The sequence below is a fragment of the Thalassophryne amazonica genome, chromosome 20 (assembly GCF_902500255.1).
Source record: "Thalassophryne amazonica chromosome 20, fThaAma1.1, whole genome shotgun sequence".
Lineage (NCBI taxonomy): Eukaryota > Metazoa > Chordata > Actinopteri > Batrachoidiformes > Batrachoididae > Thalassophryne > Thalassophryne amazonica.
In genome coordinates this window covers 40,460,351-40,480,168 of record NC_047122.1, presented here as the reverse complement: position 1 = coordinate 40,480,168, position 19,818 = coordinate 40,460,351, and the positions used below count along the sequence as shown (strand labels likewise).

The 19,818-nt window shown below is 42.4% G+C and overlaps 1 long non-coding RNA gene across 2 annotated transcripts in view; it reads left to right on the top strand.

Moving 5' to 3' along the window:
* LOC117502456 overlaps nucleotides 1-19,818 on the top strand; it is a 73,466-nt gene that overhangs the window by 36,554 nt on the left and 17,094 nt on the right. The window lies entirely within an intron of this gene.

The following is a 19,818-nucleotide window of genomic DNA, read 5'->3' as shown; positions in this document are numbered from 1 at the left end:
GAGATTGCAACAATTCCACAAAAAACAAGACACGGTTGTGCACGCCCATTTTTCTTGACATATGCCTAATATTTACTCTGCCAGTTGGTTGCACTTGATAGCTTATTGAAATGCATTCCAAAACGCTCTGAGCATTGTCGGTGGTGCCGAACTGTGCAATTATTTTCCCAATCGTAAGCCCTGGGGCTACAGTCTCAAGTGCTCTGCGTGACAGAGCAACACTTGGCTCCATCTCCTCTCTGTTTCCTGCCCTTAACCTCTTTCTGCCTCTGTTTTTAAGATTTTATTCAGGCGATTGTAAAACAGGTGCATGTGTCATATTACAAAGGTGAAAATAGCAGTGTGTTGCCATTTTAGTTTGTGTTTTAAAAAAACTGATTTTATAGAAAGATCAACATCATGATTTCTGCATCTCTGCACATTTGAATACATATTTAACAATAATGTGCAAGTATTTCTATGTGCACTTATGCATGTGCAAAACCATGCAGAATCCCACAATGCAAAAACCAGCATATGAGCAAAACAACATCGGAACACAGTTCTTATAATATTTCTGTTGTGATGCGTTGCTGAGAAATTAGATGAGTGCAAATGAACCAATCAGAATCCTTTTATCTAATTAACAAAACATGAGTGCATGATATCAGAAGACTGCACTCTGCTACCTTGATAATACGTGAGAAGAAAACCAAAGCGGCATTTGTCTCTTTCTCTCTCCCACTCTGCTGCTCTTCCTGCTTTGCTGAACAGTGTTGTGATTTAATTCCACACAATTTGCTTTTTAATTTTGTGAGTCTTACTTTTGCTATATTTGAAAATAAAATAAACAAAAAATCTCATCGGAGCTTTGTTTCAGTTTTTTGCGCTGCTAGTGGATGCGAGAAACAGGGAATGGCTGAATTAAAGTCAGGCCCTTGAAAAAGACAAGTGTGTGTGTGTCATAAATGAGAGGCTGAGAAATGATGATGTGACAGCATGAAGGCGGGTACTTCACGGCGAGGGTTTGCAATTACATTAATATTATGATATTAACAAAGGTGCTCATTGAGACATGCACTACGTCTGCACCACTTATGACCATTTCATGTAGCCTGTTAGTGAAAGGGGGCAGCACGGTGGATTGGTGAATAGCACTGTTGCCTCACAGCAAGAAGGTCATGGGATTGATTCCCACCTGTGGCCTTTCTGTGTGGAGTGTGCGTGTTCTCCCTGTGTTTGCGTGGGTTCTCTCCGGGTGCTCTGGCTTCGTCCCACATCCCAAAGACATGTAGGTAGGTGGACTGGAAACTTTAAATTGTCCGTAGGTGTGTGTGCGGGTGTGAATGTGTTTGTTTGTCTGTAAGTGGCCCAGAGATAGACTGACGTCCTGTCCAGGGTATACCCCACTTCACGCCCTGTGACTGCTGGGATAGGCTCCAGGCCCCTGTGACCCTTAATTGGAGTAAGTGGTTGAAGATGAGTGAGTATGTAAAATTATGGATCCATCTGAACTGAGTCACAGTAATCCTGAACCTTGTGCAAATCCTTTAACTCGCCGGGAACAATATTGTTTGAGATATGCAAGAAGCAACACAAACAAATCCACTGTCAATACCCTAATCTGAGTATCATCAATAAGTGCCAGTCTGTGTTCTGCTTCCATAATGCAGTTGGGGTCATAAGTATTTGGACAGTGATCATTTTTGTAATTTTAACTGTCTACACCACCATACTGGAGCGGTATGTTGTACATCAATACCACATTTACTCTATTAAAGACCCCCTGTGGTGGACACCCCTGCCACCACCATACAGTGTTAGTCTTTTTTCATTAATTTCATTATTACATAATATACGAGGGCTGTCAATAAAGTATAGGTCCTTTTTATTTTTTTCAAAAACTATATGGATTTCATTCATATGTTTTTACGTCAGACATGCTTGAACCCTCGTGCGCATGCGTGAGTTTTTCCACGCCTGTCGGTGACGTCATTCGCCTGTGAGCACTCCTTGTGGGAGGAGTCGTCCACTGTTAAAGGAGATTTTTTTAATGAAAGACGTGCGGACGGGTCCGCGCGTCGGGACGCAGCCGGCGCGGTGCGGCGGCACAGGAGAAACACCTCCATGTTGATAACCATTTGTAAAATCCAGGCGGCTTTTGATGGCTTTCAGTGGAGTGAGTATATGAGAAATTGTTTAACAGCTGGACATGTTCCAACTTGTCCTTAAGGCTTCCAACAGAGGTGTTTTTCCTGTGGCGGAGCGTCGCGGCGGCGCGTCGCGGCGGCTGCGAGCTGACGCTGCAATCCGCCCGCACGTCTTTCATTAAAAAAATCTCCTTTAACAGTGGAATATCCGGATAAAATGCTGAAACCAACTTCTTCTGAAACTTCTCTGTTCTCTCACGACGTCCTGGATCAATAGAGCCTGAAATGTGGAGGTTTTTCAGCTTGAAACAGGCTGACGACGGCGCCTGGGAGTGCTGCATGACGTCTCGCTCCGTGGGAAGTCCTTAAAGCGACAGTATCACCTCAAAATCTCTCATCAGCCGTTAAAATTTTCACCGAAAACCAGCTTAATTTTTCGAACCGTGTCCACTTCGATGTGTCTCACAGGTTTAGAAAAAATTTTGATCAAACAAAGCGCCAGTCTCTCAGCAACTTCTCAGACAAAGGAATTCCGACGAGGGGCTGGACGACTCCTCCCACAAGGAGTGCTCACAGGCGAATGACGTCACCGACAGGCGTGGAAAAACTCACGCATGCGCATGAGGGTTCAAGCATGTCTGATGTAAAAACATATGAATGAAATCCATATAGCTTTGGAAAAAATAAAAAGGACCTATACTTTATTCATTTAGAAATTTATTTGCTTAACCACACTTTTGTAATCACTTTTGAGTTTGTGTTAAGTTAAAGTTACCTTGTTTTATTTTGGGTTTTTACCTTTGTTGCTAAATTAGTAGTTTTGTTTCTTTTTGTTTGATATCTCCCCTCTTGAGTTGAGGTTTGGCTATGCCACCCCTTTTTAAGCAGCCTCTGTTAATAATCATGAGGTCAGTTTTCTTGAGTTTCTGTACTATTCAGTTAGGCCCAGATTTTTGTTACTTTGATTTTTACAATGATTTGTTAACTTTAGTTGGCCTCATTGTATTGGTAAAATCTTCTTTTACACCTTTGTTGTCCATGTATATGTTTGGTCCACGACACCCCCTCCGAGTAAAATGAAAATTAAATAGTCCTACCTCATTGCCACGACAAAACATAAGGGATACATGTTAATTGGTGCCGTGTAATGGCAGCTGAAGCTGACAATTTGTGGCTAGTGTCCAGGAATGTCATAGCCCTTCTGTGTTGACGTCTCTGCATCATCTTCACTTTCCTCCACATCTGACTCGGGAAGGACAATGTAGAGCGATAATTGGGTCTTCTGGCAGGTTAATCTTCCATTGCAATGTCATCTGCATCAAATCCCTTAAACGGGTCACCATTAGAATCATACTAAGCCCAAAACAAGTCATTCTCTGAGCCATCCATAGCACTTAAGATGCCACACTTCTTGAAGGATTTGTGTATCACCTTGGGAGTTACTACTCACAATGACTCCTTGATCCATTTGAGAAAATCCTTCTTTGATGGACATTTCCTATTTCCGCAGGAAGTCTTCTCAATCGGTCCGCTGAACAGCCATTCATCATACAACTCTTGCATGTGGGCTTTGAATGGGTGGTTTCAACTCACATCAACAGGTTGTAGGCATGATGTGCAGCCTCCTGGTATCACTGCAATGTGTTGTAGGTTTCCTTCACTATCTTCTTGACATCATCAGTCAAATGGCCTTAAAATGATTTCCACACAAGTAATCGGTGTGTCTGATTATTTCATCCCCAGACGACCTGTAGCCAATGCCTGAGAGAGTTTTTAACCTGCCCACGATTTCCTCCCCGATCCACAGTAGTACACCTGTGTGCCACTAGGGTCTTCATCCTTTTTCATAGGCCTGATCCCTGGCAACAGTACCAAGGGTGCCAACTTGGTACAGTCTGCGTAGGCAGCCAATTTGACTGTGATAGTCTTTTTTTCATGTGCTGTTGATGATACAGTTATTTTCACGCTTGGCCAGGTTTGCAAGCTTATCCTTGTTCCTACACCACTCCTAGACACATTTCCTATTTGAGCCGCTTTATGCCTCCCCTCCTCTTCTGCTTCTTTCACAGCTTCTAGCTTGAACGCTGCCAAGCAACAATGTTTGTGTGGAGCCATTTTGTGTAATTGTGTAGCAGCTGCTGCAAGCAGAAAAACATTCCTTTTAAGTCTGTGCTGTTTCTCTTGCAGAATGCATGTACAAATGTATCGTAAGGCCGTACTGTGTACAGCATGCATGCATGCACACGCACGAGCGTCAATAAACGCCCCTTCACAAAAATTGCAAGTCCCTGAGGCGTTTAATAGAGTAGACACAGTAATGACTCCCCTACGCAAATTCAAGGTTTACAAAAATGCAATTTCAATTCATTCATCTCTCCATTGCAGGAAGCCTCTTTTATTTTTCAGCAGTTTTTTTAAAGCTAGATTTCTCTCATACAGTACAGTTGTTAAAGGTGAGTAATAATAATATATAAGAATGAGGTTGCAAAAATGTGAACTTGTCCTTTAAAATCCAGAGGGAATCGTGCAGTTTATGACTTTACATGTAAGCCACTTGATTTGCATTCATCAACAGATCTGGAAAACAAGACAGAGAGTTGAACCAATCCAAGCAATGAGATGCAGAGAACATGCACATGCAGTGCTTAAAGCCTGCTCAGAGCCTCTGCACCTTAACCATACCCACTCCCGTAACACCCTTCTCTGTGCAGGAAAGCGGGGAACTATATAGAATGACTCATCGGAACAAAGGGGCATGAGGTCAAGGTGTGTGCACCTGTATATGAATTTCTACATGTGCGAATGCCTCCACATTTTAAAACATACTGAAGGCCTTTGCAGCAGCCCAACATGTTGCTATAACAACCAAGACTACCCATCAGCACAGAAAAAGGTGAGAACAGAGAAGGTCTAACAAGAACAAATTTCAGGACATTGGGGGACTTTTCCCAGTAGCTCAGGTCTAATCAGTTTCTAAACAACAGCTGGAATGTGCAATCAAAACAAATGTTGATTTTTCTGAAGACATGCCACTATTCTTTTCACACTTTGTTAAAACACAGAGCATCTCCTTTGGTGTAGATGGAGCTACTTTTATCTTACTTGCCAAGAAAAGCTGTTTTTGCAGTGTTTATAATCACAATAAGACACAACACGAGGTATCCACTTTTAAAAAACATAATCAGGGCTGGATTTATTTTTATTTTATTTTTTACATACTATACAGCAGGTTGTAAAAACTATCAACGAGATAAGCAGGTGGAGGAATTGGCCAGATTGACTGATTTTACTGTCAGCTAAATTTATGTTTGTAATGCTGTAGACTGCAATCATTAATCTTGTAATTACTCTGTATAGAAGTTATTTCGTGGTCCATGCATTTTATGGAATGATTAAATTGTGCAGTTATAGCTCATATCAATATTTTCTGCTCGACATGTTTACTTGATTCAATTGTGAGAAGAAATGTGTTTATTTCTGACAAACAATGAGCAGCTTTGACAAGACATTTGAGGTCGAAAGATTCCCACTGAAATTAAAATGTAGGTGTAATAGGAAATAATTTTTAATTAACATTTTGACCTATGGTTGGTTGAATAATTTGCATAAATGAAATACACAAAAGGACAAGCTAATCTTCGACATATGATGAAGGTGTTACTACCTCCGTCAACAAAGTTGGGCGGAGGTAATATTTTCACCAATGTATTTTTGTCTTTTTGTGAATAGCCTGTAACCCACAATTTTTCACATATCATTATGAAGTTTTTACAAAGAATTCATATCCTGATAGGCAAGAACTGATTCAATTTTCAAGGTCATAGGTCAAGGGGCAAAGTCAGGAAAACTCTTGGAAAAATCCCTATCCTTTAACACTGAACGAATTTTCAGAAATTCATAACTCTGTCAAAAAGATCAAATGTCTTTCATGTTTGAAAGTATTATGTAGGACTGACAATGTTTGATTCAGATCTGACCTGGATTACAGATTTTGTGGCCATTTAAATTTAACATTGAAAACCCCATGTAATGTATATTTTACATCATATCTTAATCAAACATGCCCCAATCACTCTCATATTTGAAAGTGAAGTGTAGACTGGCACTCACTATCAGCTGACAAAGTTTGATCTGGATCTGAGCCAGACTGTGGATTTGGTGTACATCCTACATAATGCTCTGAAATATGAAAGAATTTCAAATTTTTTTGACATCTACATTTCTGCCTCCTTTATCCTCCAAATAGAACAGCTGCTGGAACTTCGATTTTAGAAGAGAATAGATATTCCTGCAATGAAACTGTGATGGCACTTTTCAAACAGCTATACAAAACTCAACACAACAACAGCTTTAAAACAATAAACGGCTTCACAGGACAACAAGACACTGATAGATGCGATATTGGTGTTTAATTAGTGAAAATCACAGGGTTATAAAAAATAAACAAAAGGGGACCCAATACAGACCCTGCAGTTAAAAACCCTGGTTACATAAATAATTAAATGGCACTTGTGGGATTCGAACCTGCAATTTACAAAAGCTGTGATTACCAGACAAAAACTTTACCAATGCATTGCAATCACTGTCTTATAACAGGAGCGTGAACTGCTTAAAATCAACAAGGGGATACACGTATATTTTCAAAAAAGATAAATTAGACGATGTACGGACACGCGTGTTGAGCCGGACCGCAGCCTGCTGAGGTGCGCTGTGTGCGGCCACTGCAGCCCGGTGCAAAGGCAAAAGATGTTTTATGTATTCCCACATGAGGAGAGCAGGTAGAGACATGCGCCTCACGGAGGAAAGTTTTAAGTTCATGTCTTTCAAAACACGGTACGTGTTCCCCAGCTGGGACGTCCAGGAGCACACACCCCTCCTGTCTGTTCAGCGCCCAGACCAACGTGTCACTCTCTGTCTCTGTGTTATGTGGTCATTCATTTTAGTTATTTGTTATGTAATTGCATATGTAGGTATTGTCATAATTATTTATATACCTGACATATCGTCTGCACTGAGCCGTCATTTCCAGTTGTCAGTGTGCTGCGATCAGCTGACAGGCGCCTCCCCTTGCTGTGTGCGCTCAGACGTAGCTGTCCGGCCCCATGTGATCATCTCAGTACATACATATAACAATTTTATGCAAGTGTGCCCCTCCCCCTGGCACGTCACATGTGTTGGGGGGGGACGCAAAACACACGTACACCACGTGTTTCAGGGAGGAACGGGGCGGCGACACGTGCACACGTGATACACATGCACGTGGCACTTAGACAAATTTCACATCCAGCTCGAAAGTGATTGTCTGCTCACTGTTTTCATGCCGACAGCACGAATGGTCACACATTTTTTAAGTGCCCAGTGAGCGGTGTTGGATGTTCATGTGTATCACCTGGAATTTGGCCAATACCTCCCGTGAAAGGGATTGTGTGGGCTCTCAGAGGGCACAGTCTGTCTTTCAGCCACTGGTGTGCGAGAATAATTGTTGCGACAGGTGTATGAGGTGTTAGAGCAGGGGTGGCCAAGTTCGGTCCTGGAGAGCCACATTCCTGACACTCTTAGTTGTCTCCCTGCTTCAACACACCTGAATTCAATGAAAGACTCGTTAGCAGACTTTTAATGAGCCTTTCATTGAATTCACGTGTGTTGGAGCAGGGAGAGAACTAAGAGTGTCAAGAATGTGGCTCTCCAGGACCGAACTTGGCCACCCCTGCGTTAGAGGCAGCTCAGATTTTTTCACGAATGGCATGCAATTCCTCCTTCATGTGCTAGTCAGCTTCAATCGTGTTATGTGTGACAGGGCCCTTACTGAATGTCTGTGTTTGTGGGAGGGGGACAGGGTGGGGTGATGGGGGCTATACCTCTGGGGAAAAAGCTGTTCTTTAGCCTATTAGTCCATGTCCTTATAGTATGGTACCTCTTCTCTGACGGCAGAGAAACAAACAAGGAATGTCCTGGGTGGTTGTTGTCCCTGCAGATGGCCCGTGCTTTTCTGCAGTCGCTAAACATACACAGAGTCTAAGTCCAGGAGCTCAGCTTCTACAATCCTCTGTGTTGTCTTCAGCACCTGGGACAGATCCTTTGTGTCCTCTGCCGTGCAGCTGCTGTACCACACTGTGCAGCCCTGGCAGAGGATGCTCTCAATGATGCTTTCTGTAGAAGTTCCTGAGCAGCTGTGGAGCCAGACCTGCCTGCTTCAGCTTCCTCAGGAAGAACATCCTCTGCTGGGCCTTTTTCACCAGGTTGTGTGTATGTAATGTCCATGTCAAATTCTTGGTGATATGAGTGCCAAGGAATCTGATTGAGTCAATCCTCTCCACCTCTTCTCTGCTGATGTGTAGTGTGAGCTGTGAGACTCTCCTGGTTCTCCTGAAGTCTATGATGACCTCCTTATTTTTGGTGATATTGAGGACCAGGTCCTTGTCTGCATACCACTCTGTCAGGTCTTTGACCTCCTCCCTGTACCAGGTCTTGTTGTTGTCCCTAATAAGGCCTACCACCGTAGTGTCAATGCCAAACTTTACCAGGGTGTTGGAGGAGTGAGTGCAGATGCAGTCCTGGGTGAAGACAGAAAAGAGTGCCGGACTGAGCACACATCCCTGTGGTGTGCCTGTGTTCATGGTTATGGTGCCAGATGTGAGGTTCCCCATCCTGACATTCTGAGACCTGTTAGTCAGAAAATCCATAATCCATGAACAGAGTGAGGTGGAGAGGCTGAGATGAGTTTATGGACCAGTTTGAGGAATTACGTACAGTATTAAATGCACTGCTAAAATCTGCAAAGTGGTAGATCAGATGAATTTCCCATCACCAAAGATATTACCAGATGTCAAATAAACACTCGAGATATGATTGTGATCTATGGTGGTAAGACCTCAATTAAATCTTTTTAATCATCTTGTTCTTAGCACTGAAGACTCACGTTTATCACTTCAAGGGCATGTGGCTCTTGACTCATCATTCTATATGCAGAAATTCATTTGACAATGCATTCCCAACTATTGTTTTGGAAACTGATTGCCTAACTGGAGTATTTAAGTGCTATAAGAGGCTGCAATACATATTATACATTCTATATGATTAGTTCTGAAGCATGAATCACATTATGCAACTCTGAGTGTGTCCAAGTAGAAACCAGAATAATTACAGCTTAATTTCAATTTCAATTCCATTTCAATTTTTTTTCATTTATATAGCGCCAAATCACAACAAAGTTGCCTCAAGGTGCTTCACACAAGTAAGGTCTAACCTTACCAACCCACAAGAAAAAATTCCCTCTGAGGAAGAAACCTCAAGCAGACCAGACTCAAAGGGGTGACCCTCTGCTTGGGCCATGCTACCGAGAGAAATAACAAAACAATTCAGAAAACTTACATGTTGCCGGTGCACAGGACAGGAGGGTTTCAGGAACAGATACCACACCCATGTCTGGATGGATCTGAACCTCAAACAGAGAGAAAAGAAAAAAAAACAGAATCAGGCATAAGAAACAAATACAGTATAATTTGTCAGCATTAACAACGTTAGCTAACTAACGTTAGCTTAGCCTTTTAGCACAGTTGATCCGAGTGAACACTTTCATTTGTAAATGGTTCAGTCTTTTTATTTTACCAAATAAAGCTACAGCATTTTTCAGAGACCACAAAAGCTCAACTTTAAATAACTTTTTTTCGGGCGTTTGTTTCCATCGTTCTTTCAGTTTTTACACACACACACACACACACACACACACACACACACACACACACACACACACACACACACACACACACACACACATATACGAGGTCTGTCAATAAAGTATCATACCTTTTTATTTTTTTCAAAAACTATATGGATTTCATTCATATGTTTTTACGTCAGACATGATTGAACCCTCGTGCGCATGCGTGAGTTTTTCCACGCCTGTCGGTGATGTCATTCGCCTGTGAGCACGCCTTTGGAAGGAGTGGTCCCGCCCCCTCGTCGGATTTTCATTGTCTGGAAATGGCGGAATGAAAAGGACTTTTTTTCCATCAGAATTTTTTCAGAAGCTGTTAGAGACTGGCACCTGGAAACCATTCGAAAAATTGATCTGGCTTTCGGTGAAAATTTTACAGGCTTCACAGAGAATAAGGACTTTAACTACAGCTTTCAGGACTGCTTTAAGGATGGTCGGTGCACTGCGCTCCGAGCTGCAACGACGCGGCACAAACCACTGGATCATTTCTAAGCTGATGGCTCTGTGGATACGAGACCATCGTGTGCTCTTTCTCTGGTTATCACAAGAGCTGGACATCAGCCATTTTCCGGCAGATTTCACTTTTAACAAGAGATTTTGTCATGGAAAGCCGCGCGGAGGCTTCGCGCGTCACGACCGATTTGCTGATGAAGCGAGACAAAGGAACACCTCCGTTTTGGAGTGTTTCATCAAGTGATTATCTGAGAAATTGTGGATGTGCCTGGACATGCCAGAACATGTCCCGTGAGGCTTCATCACGGCGTTGCTGTGCGCCATGCGGAATTGTGTGACAGGAATTGTGAAAAGACGTGGACATCAGCACTTTTTCGGCACATTGAGACAGATGTGCGGAGGAATTCCGCGCGTCGCAATGGTGCCACATGGCGCAAAGCAAAGCCATGATGAAGCCTCACGGGACATGTTCTGGCATGTCCAGGCACATCCACAATTTCTCGGATAATCACTCGATGGAAAAACCACCGACAGCTGTCTGAACGCCATCTCAAAGCCATCCTGTGAGACCAAAACGGAGGTGGTTTTGTCTCGCTCCAGTAGCGAATCCATCGTGACGCGCGAAGCCTCTGCTCGGCTTTCCATGACAAAATCTCTTGTTAAAAGTGAAATCTGCAGGAAAATGGTTGATGTCCAGCTCTTGTGATAACCAGAGAAATGGCACACGATGGTCACGGATCCAGACAGCCATCCGTTTAGAAATGAAATGGTTGCTCAGCCTGTCGATGGCGGCTTCGGAGCGCGGCGCACCCCACAGCCGCTGGGGGCCGTCCTTAAAGCGACAGTAACACTCCTTATTCTCTACCAAGCCCATAACATTTTCACCGAAAGCCAGATAAATTTTTCTAATGGTTTCCAGCTGCCAGTCTCTAACAGTTTCTGAAAAAATTCTGATGGGAAAAAAAGCCCAAATCATTCCGCCATTTCCTGACAATGAAAATCCGCCGAGGGGGTGGACCACTGCTCACTCAAAGCCTGCTCACAGGCGAATAACACAACCGACAGGCGTGGAAAAACTCACGCATGCGCACGAGGGTTCAAGCTTGTCTGACGCAATCACACGTGATTCAAATCCATATGGTTTTTGAAAAAAATAATAAGGTTGGATATTTTTCTAATAGTCCTCATTTATATATATATATATATATATATATATATATATATATATATATATATATATATATATATATATAAAATCTGTTTAGTGTTTCTTTATATTTTAAGAAATAGTTTTATTTGTCCCAATCAGGAACATTTGCTGTGCAGACAACCTAAATACAGATGCGCTTTTAAACCATTCATTGATGAGCTGAACACCATGAAGTCCAGTTGGAAGAAAACATCTCTGCTCTTCAAAATAGGAGAAAAGTGTCTTCAGCAACAACGTCAGAGGTCAAAGCTGCAGAAGAGACCTTCATCTGGTCCAGAGAATCCAGCATAACATCACCTGCTTCTAAATAAAAGGCTCTTTCAACAGCAACTATTTTATTATTTTTTAAAAAGCAGTTTCATTTTATATTTTAACAATAAATGAATGGATCATTAAAAATGTCCACGAAATCAAAGTCAAAAGACATTTGCACAGGTAGAAGCTCTCCACTTATTGTGCTCAAATTCATATTTTAGAAATGACTCTGTCCTGATAACAACATTAAAGGTAATTACATATTTTGACGTAATTACAAGTTGAAAAGACAAAAAAATATATATATGTCATCATGACGTTTACGTCACAGAAAGCCTACTTTACAATCACACTGCAGCCATTCTTAAATTATCTCCTGTTGCATTTATAATAAGCATTTGTATTTATTTACAGTGCCTGTTTTCTGGTTGAAATGAGATATGAATAATCTACCAGACTTTAAAAAGTACAAATTTCAATGTTATTTTATTTGTCTAAAAATAAATGTCCAAGGTTCCTTATGTTAAACAAGAAATTATCTAATCTTAAATAACAGGTGGTTTTAATTTACAGATGAAGAAAGGTTTCTAAAGAACCATTTATTGATTTATTTAGCTATTTTAATTATAAGTGTTCTAATTTTTTTTTTTACAGTAATCAGAAATTTTGAGGTAAAAAAAAAAGCATTTGCAAGGATTTTTCTTCAGAAAACTGCTCTAAAAATGAGCAGTCCTGTGACATGTTTCTGTTTTGTAGAGATCAGTGGTTTCTGCCACTAGTCTTCCATGTTTTCGCATTGTCCTATTGGACAACAGGTCATCACAGGTCAGAGTGGCGAAAGTTGGATTGGGTTGAACTTTGACTGCATCAGCCTGCCGACAAATGGCAATGCGCGCTCCTGTCAGAAGCGTCGCTTTAGCCCTGCTTTTGACGTGACGCTTCTGATGCCTCTAAAAAGCAACACATCTCATTGAAAATAATGCTTAGACCGATTCGTGTCGCCTCTGATGCTTCCAACGCGTCTGGTGTGAAAGACCCTTAAGGTGATCGCCGGCCAGTAGCCCTAAGCTTCACTAAAAGATCCTAAATTTAGATGAAGTTGAGGCCGCGGTCTGCTCTGTTTACTAATAAAATGAATTTAAAAGAGTAAAAAGCATAGTAACATACTATGCCAGTATGCTAGCCATATGAAAGGGAAAATAAGTGTGTCTTAAGTCTGGACTTGAAAGTCCAAACAGAATCTGACTGTTTTATTGACACAGGGAGATCATTCCACAGAACAGGGGCATGATAAGAGAACGCTCTATGACCTGCAGACTTTTTATTCACCCTAGGGACACAAAGTAGTACTGCACCCTGAGAACGCAAAGCTCAGGCCGGTACATAGGGTTTAATTAGGTCAGCTAAGTAGGGAGGTGCCAGTCCATGAACATTTTTATAGGCTAGTAGCAGAACCTTAAAATCTGGTCTCACAGGGATAGGAAGCCAGTGAAGAGATGCCAAAAAATGGATGTAATGTGGTCAAACTTTATGCTTCATGTCAAAAGTCTGGCTGCAGCATTGTGAACTAGCTGGAGACCCCTAATGCTGGACTGCTGTAAACCAGAAAACAAAACATTGCAGTAGTCCAATCTTGAAGAGACAAATGCATGAATCAGGGTCTCAGCATCAGCCATAGACAGGATGGGACAAATCTTCACTATATTTCGCAGGTGGAAGAAAGCAGTCCTCATAATATTTCTAATGTGGAGGTCAAAAGACAATGTAGGATCAAAAATTACCCCAAGGTTCCTCACTTTGTCAGTGTGATGTATGACACACAAGCCTAGGCTAAGCGATAACTGGTCAAATTCATGCCAATGTCTCACTGGACCAAGAACCATCATTTCAGTCTTATCAGAGTTTAAAAGCAGTAAGTTTCTAGACATCCAGCTTCTCACTGATGCAAGGCAATATTCTAAGGATTTTATGTGGATGAGATTACCAGCAGTTATCGCATGTCGCAACTGAGTATCATCAGCGTAGCAATGAAAAGTAATCCCAAAATGCCACAATATGTGCCCAAGGAGTGCTATATAAAGGAAGGAAAGCAGAGGGCCTAAGACGGACCCCTGTGGAACCCCAAATTTCATGTCACGAAGGTTAGAGGTAGTGTTATTGTACAAAACACAGTGCGAACTGGTCAGGTATGATGTCAACCATGCAAGGACATTCCCTGTATACCCCAAAATGATTCTCCAGCCTGTCGAGTAGAATATGATGATCAACAGTATCAAATGCAGCACTGAGAGCTAACAGCACCAGAACCGTAGTGGTGTCCAAATCCATTGCAAGCAGAAGAACAGCTTAAAGAGTTCAAAATTACTGTAATAACTGAAAAATGTAAGTGTTAAGAAGTAATGGAATCTCCCGTTAGGATTAGGAAAGTTGTTGTCATCTGAGGTCTGGCATGCACTCTTGCTGCATGCTGCTGCAGCCACCAAACTACAAAGCCACCTTGGGTTCTGTAAGGCAACCACGTAAGTAGAGAATGAGTTAACATGTGGCCAAAATGTTATGGTTTGTTCCCTCACATTGCAAGAGATACTCATCAGGATTTAACACAAAGTCATTCAAGCAGTACCCAGTGATGCTCTGAAGAGACCTAATACCAAAGATATCCAATCATCCAAGTCTGATAACCATAAATGAAAAACACTAAGCACCGGGACGCTGGGTCCTTCATTCTACTGCAGAAAATATTGGCATCGCCAAACAAACACCTCTCCCCAGCGACCTTATGACTCCATAAGATCTTCCCAATCATATCCCAATCTAAGAAGCTGTGGACCTGAAGGCATGAATGTCACTGCTGAGATAATTAAATGCAAGTGTTGTCATGAAAAGTCTACATCAGTGGTGTCCAAAGTATTCCAGAAAGGGCAGAGAGGGTGCAGGTTTTCATTGTAGCCAGTGACTTCAGCAGTTGATTTCACTGATTAACATCACTTTGAGCAGGTGGGATGAGTTTATCAATGAAATCACCTGCTGGAGTCACTGACTGCAAAGAAAACCTGCAGCCTCTCGGCCCTTTCTGGAATACTTTGGACACCACTGGCCTAGATCTTAGACTTGAACAGAACAGTAACGAACCCAGACACTTGAACTCCCTGCTCAGCTTCTCAAACACTACAATTTGACTACCCACTGAATCCACAAATCCCTGAAGTCAAGGTCAGTTAAACTTTCATCGCCAAAGGCTGGCTTCCACAACCCCACCAAACACCCACTGTACTGAATAGTGTAGGATCCAGAACCCATCCCTGAGGAACTCCAGAGTTCACTTGAAAAAGGCAAGATGTCACGTCCAACAAATTGCTGGGGGTTCTGCAAGTTCTCAGGATGTCCCAGAAGGCAGCCCAGGCAAACGACTGAATTAAACAGTGTTTTTAATTCATCAGTTATTTGGTTTTGTCTTTGTGAGTACTTTCCACAGATGGCCACTAAGGTTTTTTTTAGCATACATTTAGTGTGATGAGGTTGTGTTCATAAAATAATGAATAAAAATAAATAAGCTGTTTTACAAGGTTTCCAATCAAAATAATGAAGGACAAATCAAGTTTGTGACATCAGCCATGTTGGGAAAGTGTCAGTACACGGACCCACAACAGGGGGCGCAAATGAACGGACAATGGAGAAAGTCAAATAACAAGGCTTTACTGTTGTGAACGTGCACAACGAATACAACCAATCACGAAATGGACAACAGTCAATTCACAAAAGTGTCGTGTGGGCAGGCTCGAAGATAGGAGACGCCTCTCCAAGGTAAGACCCAAACCACACGGCTTCCTCCGCCACAGGACCCTGGAAATACTGGAGCCGCCAAGTCCCGAACTCCCAGGTGGCCACTGCCTCCGCGTGTCGGACCTGGTACTGCTGGCGAGGAACAAAGAACAGTTAGATGGGGGCGCGTTTGCACCCAAGACTCCGAACAGCAGGGAAGTTACCTCCACCTCTCGTTGGAACAGTAATCCACAAGCTATACACTAATCCAAAAGGATACACTCCGTCAGCTTTGATACGTTACCTCGTAGGTAGAAACGATATCTCGGCAATGAGGTGGAGGTGCCGTCCTGCTGATATACCCCACAGATGATTGCCGTCAGCTGTCTCAGGTGATGGGTGACAGCTGTCACCGTAGCTGCCACGTGAGGCGGCGGCGCCCTCTGGTGCCTGGAGCCCGCACTCCAGGCAGGGCGCCCTCTGGTGGTGGTGGGCCAGCAGTACCTCCTCTTCAGCGGCCCACACAACAAGCCAATGTATGTGATTGAGCAAGACTGTTTAAATCCACTCACATTTTCTCACCACTGTGGAAAAATGAGACACCAAAGTGAATACAAAGGAAGCTAAAGGGACACTGAAGCTTTACGTTAATATACAGTATGACTGCACATCCTAAATGTTTTTTAACCTGGCATTTAAAATGGACAACCTCTGGATTTTGTGATCAATGCCAAATGCTTCACTGTCTGAGGGATAAAGTTGCTCATAAATGAAACTGCTTCAAAACACTCAAGTCACATTTAAACTAATATATATATATATATATATATATATATATATATGCAAGGTCTGTGAGAAAAGTACTTTTTATTTTTTTCAAAAACCATATGGATTTGAATCACGTGTGATTACATCAGCCAAGCTTGAACCTTCGTGCGCATGTGCATGCCTGTCGGTTGCGTCATTCGCCTGGTCCACCCCTCTCGTCAGATTTTTATTGCGAATAAATGTCTGAACGATTTGGAGCTTTGTTGCATCAATTTTTTTTCCAGAAATTGTGAGAGACCTCCAGGTGGACACCGTTCGGAAAATTAATATGGCAATATGGCAACCAATGATAAAATATTAAGATGATGTTTGAAAGTCTTCCAGTATTTAAGTATTTGAACAGTGATGCCTTTTGTGGTTTTGCCTCTGTACACAACAACGGTCTTGAAATGAAACAATCAAAATGTGCTGGTAGTGTAGACTTCAGTTTGAAATTAAGGGTTTCACAAAAAAATTGCATCAAACCATTTCAGGCTTATGGCTATTTGCATACATCACCCCTTCATTTTCAGAGGCTGTAGGTAATTAGATAAATTATTTGTCAATAGATAGATAGATTGTCCACCATTGATTGATCACCAGTGACTCATAAAATATAAAGTCACTATGTGTTGTTGCACAAGACTTTAAACCCATTTAAGTTTCAATCAGATATCATATGGTGAAAGAGACAGCTCCATGTCAACAAACTGTCTAGGGTTAACTATGACTCTCACTCTCATGAATAATTTATGAGGCTGGCAGAATACTGGTGTTGGAATACCGTGTTGGTCTCACAGGACGGCTTTCAGGTGGATTTCAGACGGTTGTCGGTGGCTTTTCAGTCATGAGATTATCCGAGAAATTGAGCATGCGCTGGACATGCCCCAACATGTCCTGTGAGGCTTCATCACGGCGTTGCTTTGCGCCATGCGGCTCCACCACAACGCGCGGAACTCCTCCGCACGTCTGTCTCAATGTGCCGAAAAAGTGCTGATGTCCACGTCTTTACACAATTCCTGTGCTAGTCAGATGACATACCGGATCAAGACAGCGTCCAGTTTAGAAATGAACGGCACATTCCACTGTTACAGGAATTTTTGTCATGGAAAGAGGAGCGGAGGAATTCTGCGCGTTGCGGTGGAGCCGCATGGCGCAAAGTAACGCCGTGATGAAGCCTCACAGGACATGTTGGGGCATGTCCAGCGCATGCTCAATTTCTCGGATAATCTCATGACTGAAAAGCCACCGACAACCGTCTGAAAGCCATCTCAAAGCCGTCCTGTGAGACCAACACGGAGGTGGTTTTGTCCCTCACCATGAACGGCACAGTGGCGCATCCGTCCGCTTTTCTTTCCATGAAAAAAACTCCTTTAACAGTGGAATGTGCTGAATAAGTGCTGATGTCCATGCCTTCTGCCTATGAAGGGACGTTGGCATTTAGTGGGCAGCATTGTGAGTGCAGACTCTAGTAGTCATATATAACCTCTTTGTTGGTGCCTCTGGCAGGGAATCTCAGAACGAGGCTCATCCCCCCAACCAGTGACATCACCCGCCTGACCTGCATAAATGGCGGCAGCCGGGGATGATGTCAAAGCCTCTCAGACCACGACTAAAAGAAGGTTTTCTGTAGGTGTTTTATGGTCTTTAGGGTTTCTTGAACTATCAAAAGAACACATGCTTTGTGTCTATTCATGCTATAAATAATCTGTGGGTGTTTCTGTTCCCCTTTAATGAAATACCAATGAAGGAATAATTCATGGATACCATGTATTTATTCATCACACACAATATTTAAATTTTCTGGAATTATATTGAATGTGTGAACACAGAGAGAAGGAGAACAAAACATTTCACCAAAAGATTCAAAGAAATATATAATAGTCCCTAAATATTCCATTTTTTGCCTTTAAAGATTTGATCTGTTCAACCTGAACAGCACTCCTCTTTTGTAATTATTATTTTGGCAAGCTTGCATTTGAATCATTGGCACGCTTGAACATTGGAGCTCATGAAGAAGCAGAACAATCATAATTCCAGCTCCGACCAAGTGGAAAAATCCCCCTCTGATGTTTCTGTATGAAGCAACCTAGCAGCGATGAGCAGCCTGGTCCACGACCTCACCAATGGCAGAAGAACCACGTCCACAGCAAGAACAGCCTGGTCCACAACCTCACCGACAGCGGAAGAAGCGCGTCCACAGAATGCGACCCACACCTGCACTTCCTGCTATCCACTTGATTTCTCAATAGGTGGGCAAGTAGGGGTTAATGAAGAATTACACAGGGGTCAAAATTTACAAAAAAATAAAAAGTGATGCAAATTATTGGTTGAGCTAATGGGATTAACAAATGGAACAGTTTTGAGCATGTTGAATGTTTACTGTCCAAAGTAAAGGTCAGACAATGTTGACATCCATTGGATTCTATGACATGCAACATAACAAATCAAATCAAATCAATTTTATTTATAGCGCCAAATCACAACAAACAGTTGCCCCAAGGCGGTTTATATTGTAAGGCAAAGCCATACAATAATTACGGAAAAACCCCAATGGTCAAAACGACCCCCTGTGAGCAAGCACTTGGCGACAGTGGGAAGGAAAAACTCCCTTTTAACAGGAAGAAACCTCCAGCAGAACCAGGTTCAGGGAGGGGCAGTCTTCTGCTGGGACTGGTTGGGGCTGAGGGAGAGAACCAGGAAAAAGACATGCTGTGGAGGGGAGCAGAGATCAATCACTAATGATTAAATGCAGAGTGGTGCATACAGAGCAAAAAGAGAAAGAAACACTCAGTGCATCATGGGAACCCCCCAGCAGTCTAAGTCTATAGCAGCATAACTAAGGGATGGTTCAGGGTCACCTGATCCAGCCCTAACTATAAGCTTTAGCAAAAAGGAAAGTTTTAAGCCTAATCTTAAAAGTAGAGAGGGTGTCTGTCTCCCTGATCCGAATTGGGAGCTGGTTCCACAGGAGAGGAGCCTGAAAGCTGAAGGCTCTGCCTCCCATTCTACTCTTACAAACCCTAGGAACTACAAGTAAGCCTGCAGTCTGAGAGCGAAGCACTCTATTGTGGTGATATGGTACTATGAGGTCCCTAAGATAAGATGGGACCTGATTATTCAAATCCTTATAAGTAAGAAGAAGAATTTTAAATTCTATTCTAGAATTAACAGGAAGCCAATGAAGAGAGACCAATATGGGTGAGATATGCTCTCTCCTTCTAGTCCCTGTCAGTACTCTAGCTGCAGCATTTTGAATTAACTGAAGGCTTTTCAGGGGAACTTTTAGGACAACCTGATAATAATGAATTACAATAGTCCAGCCTAGAGGAAATAAATGCATGAATTAGTTTTTCAGCATCACTCTGAGACAAGACCTTTCTCATTTTAGAGATATTGCGCAAATGCAAAAAAGCAGTCCTACATATTTGTTTAATATGCGCATTGAATGATATATCCTGATCAAAAATGACTCCAAGATTTCT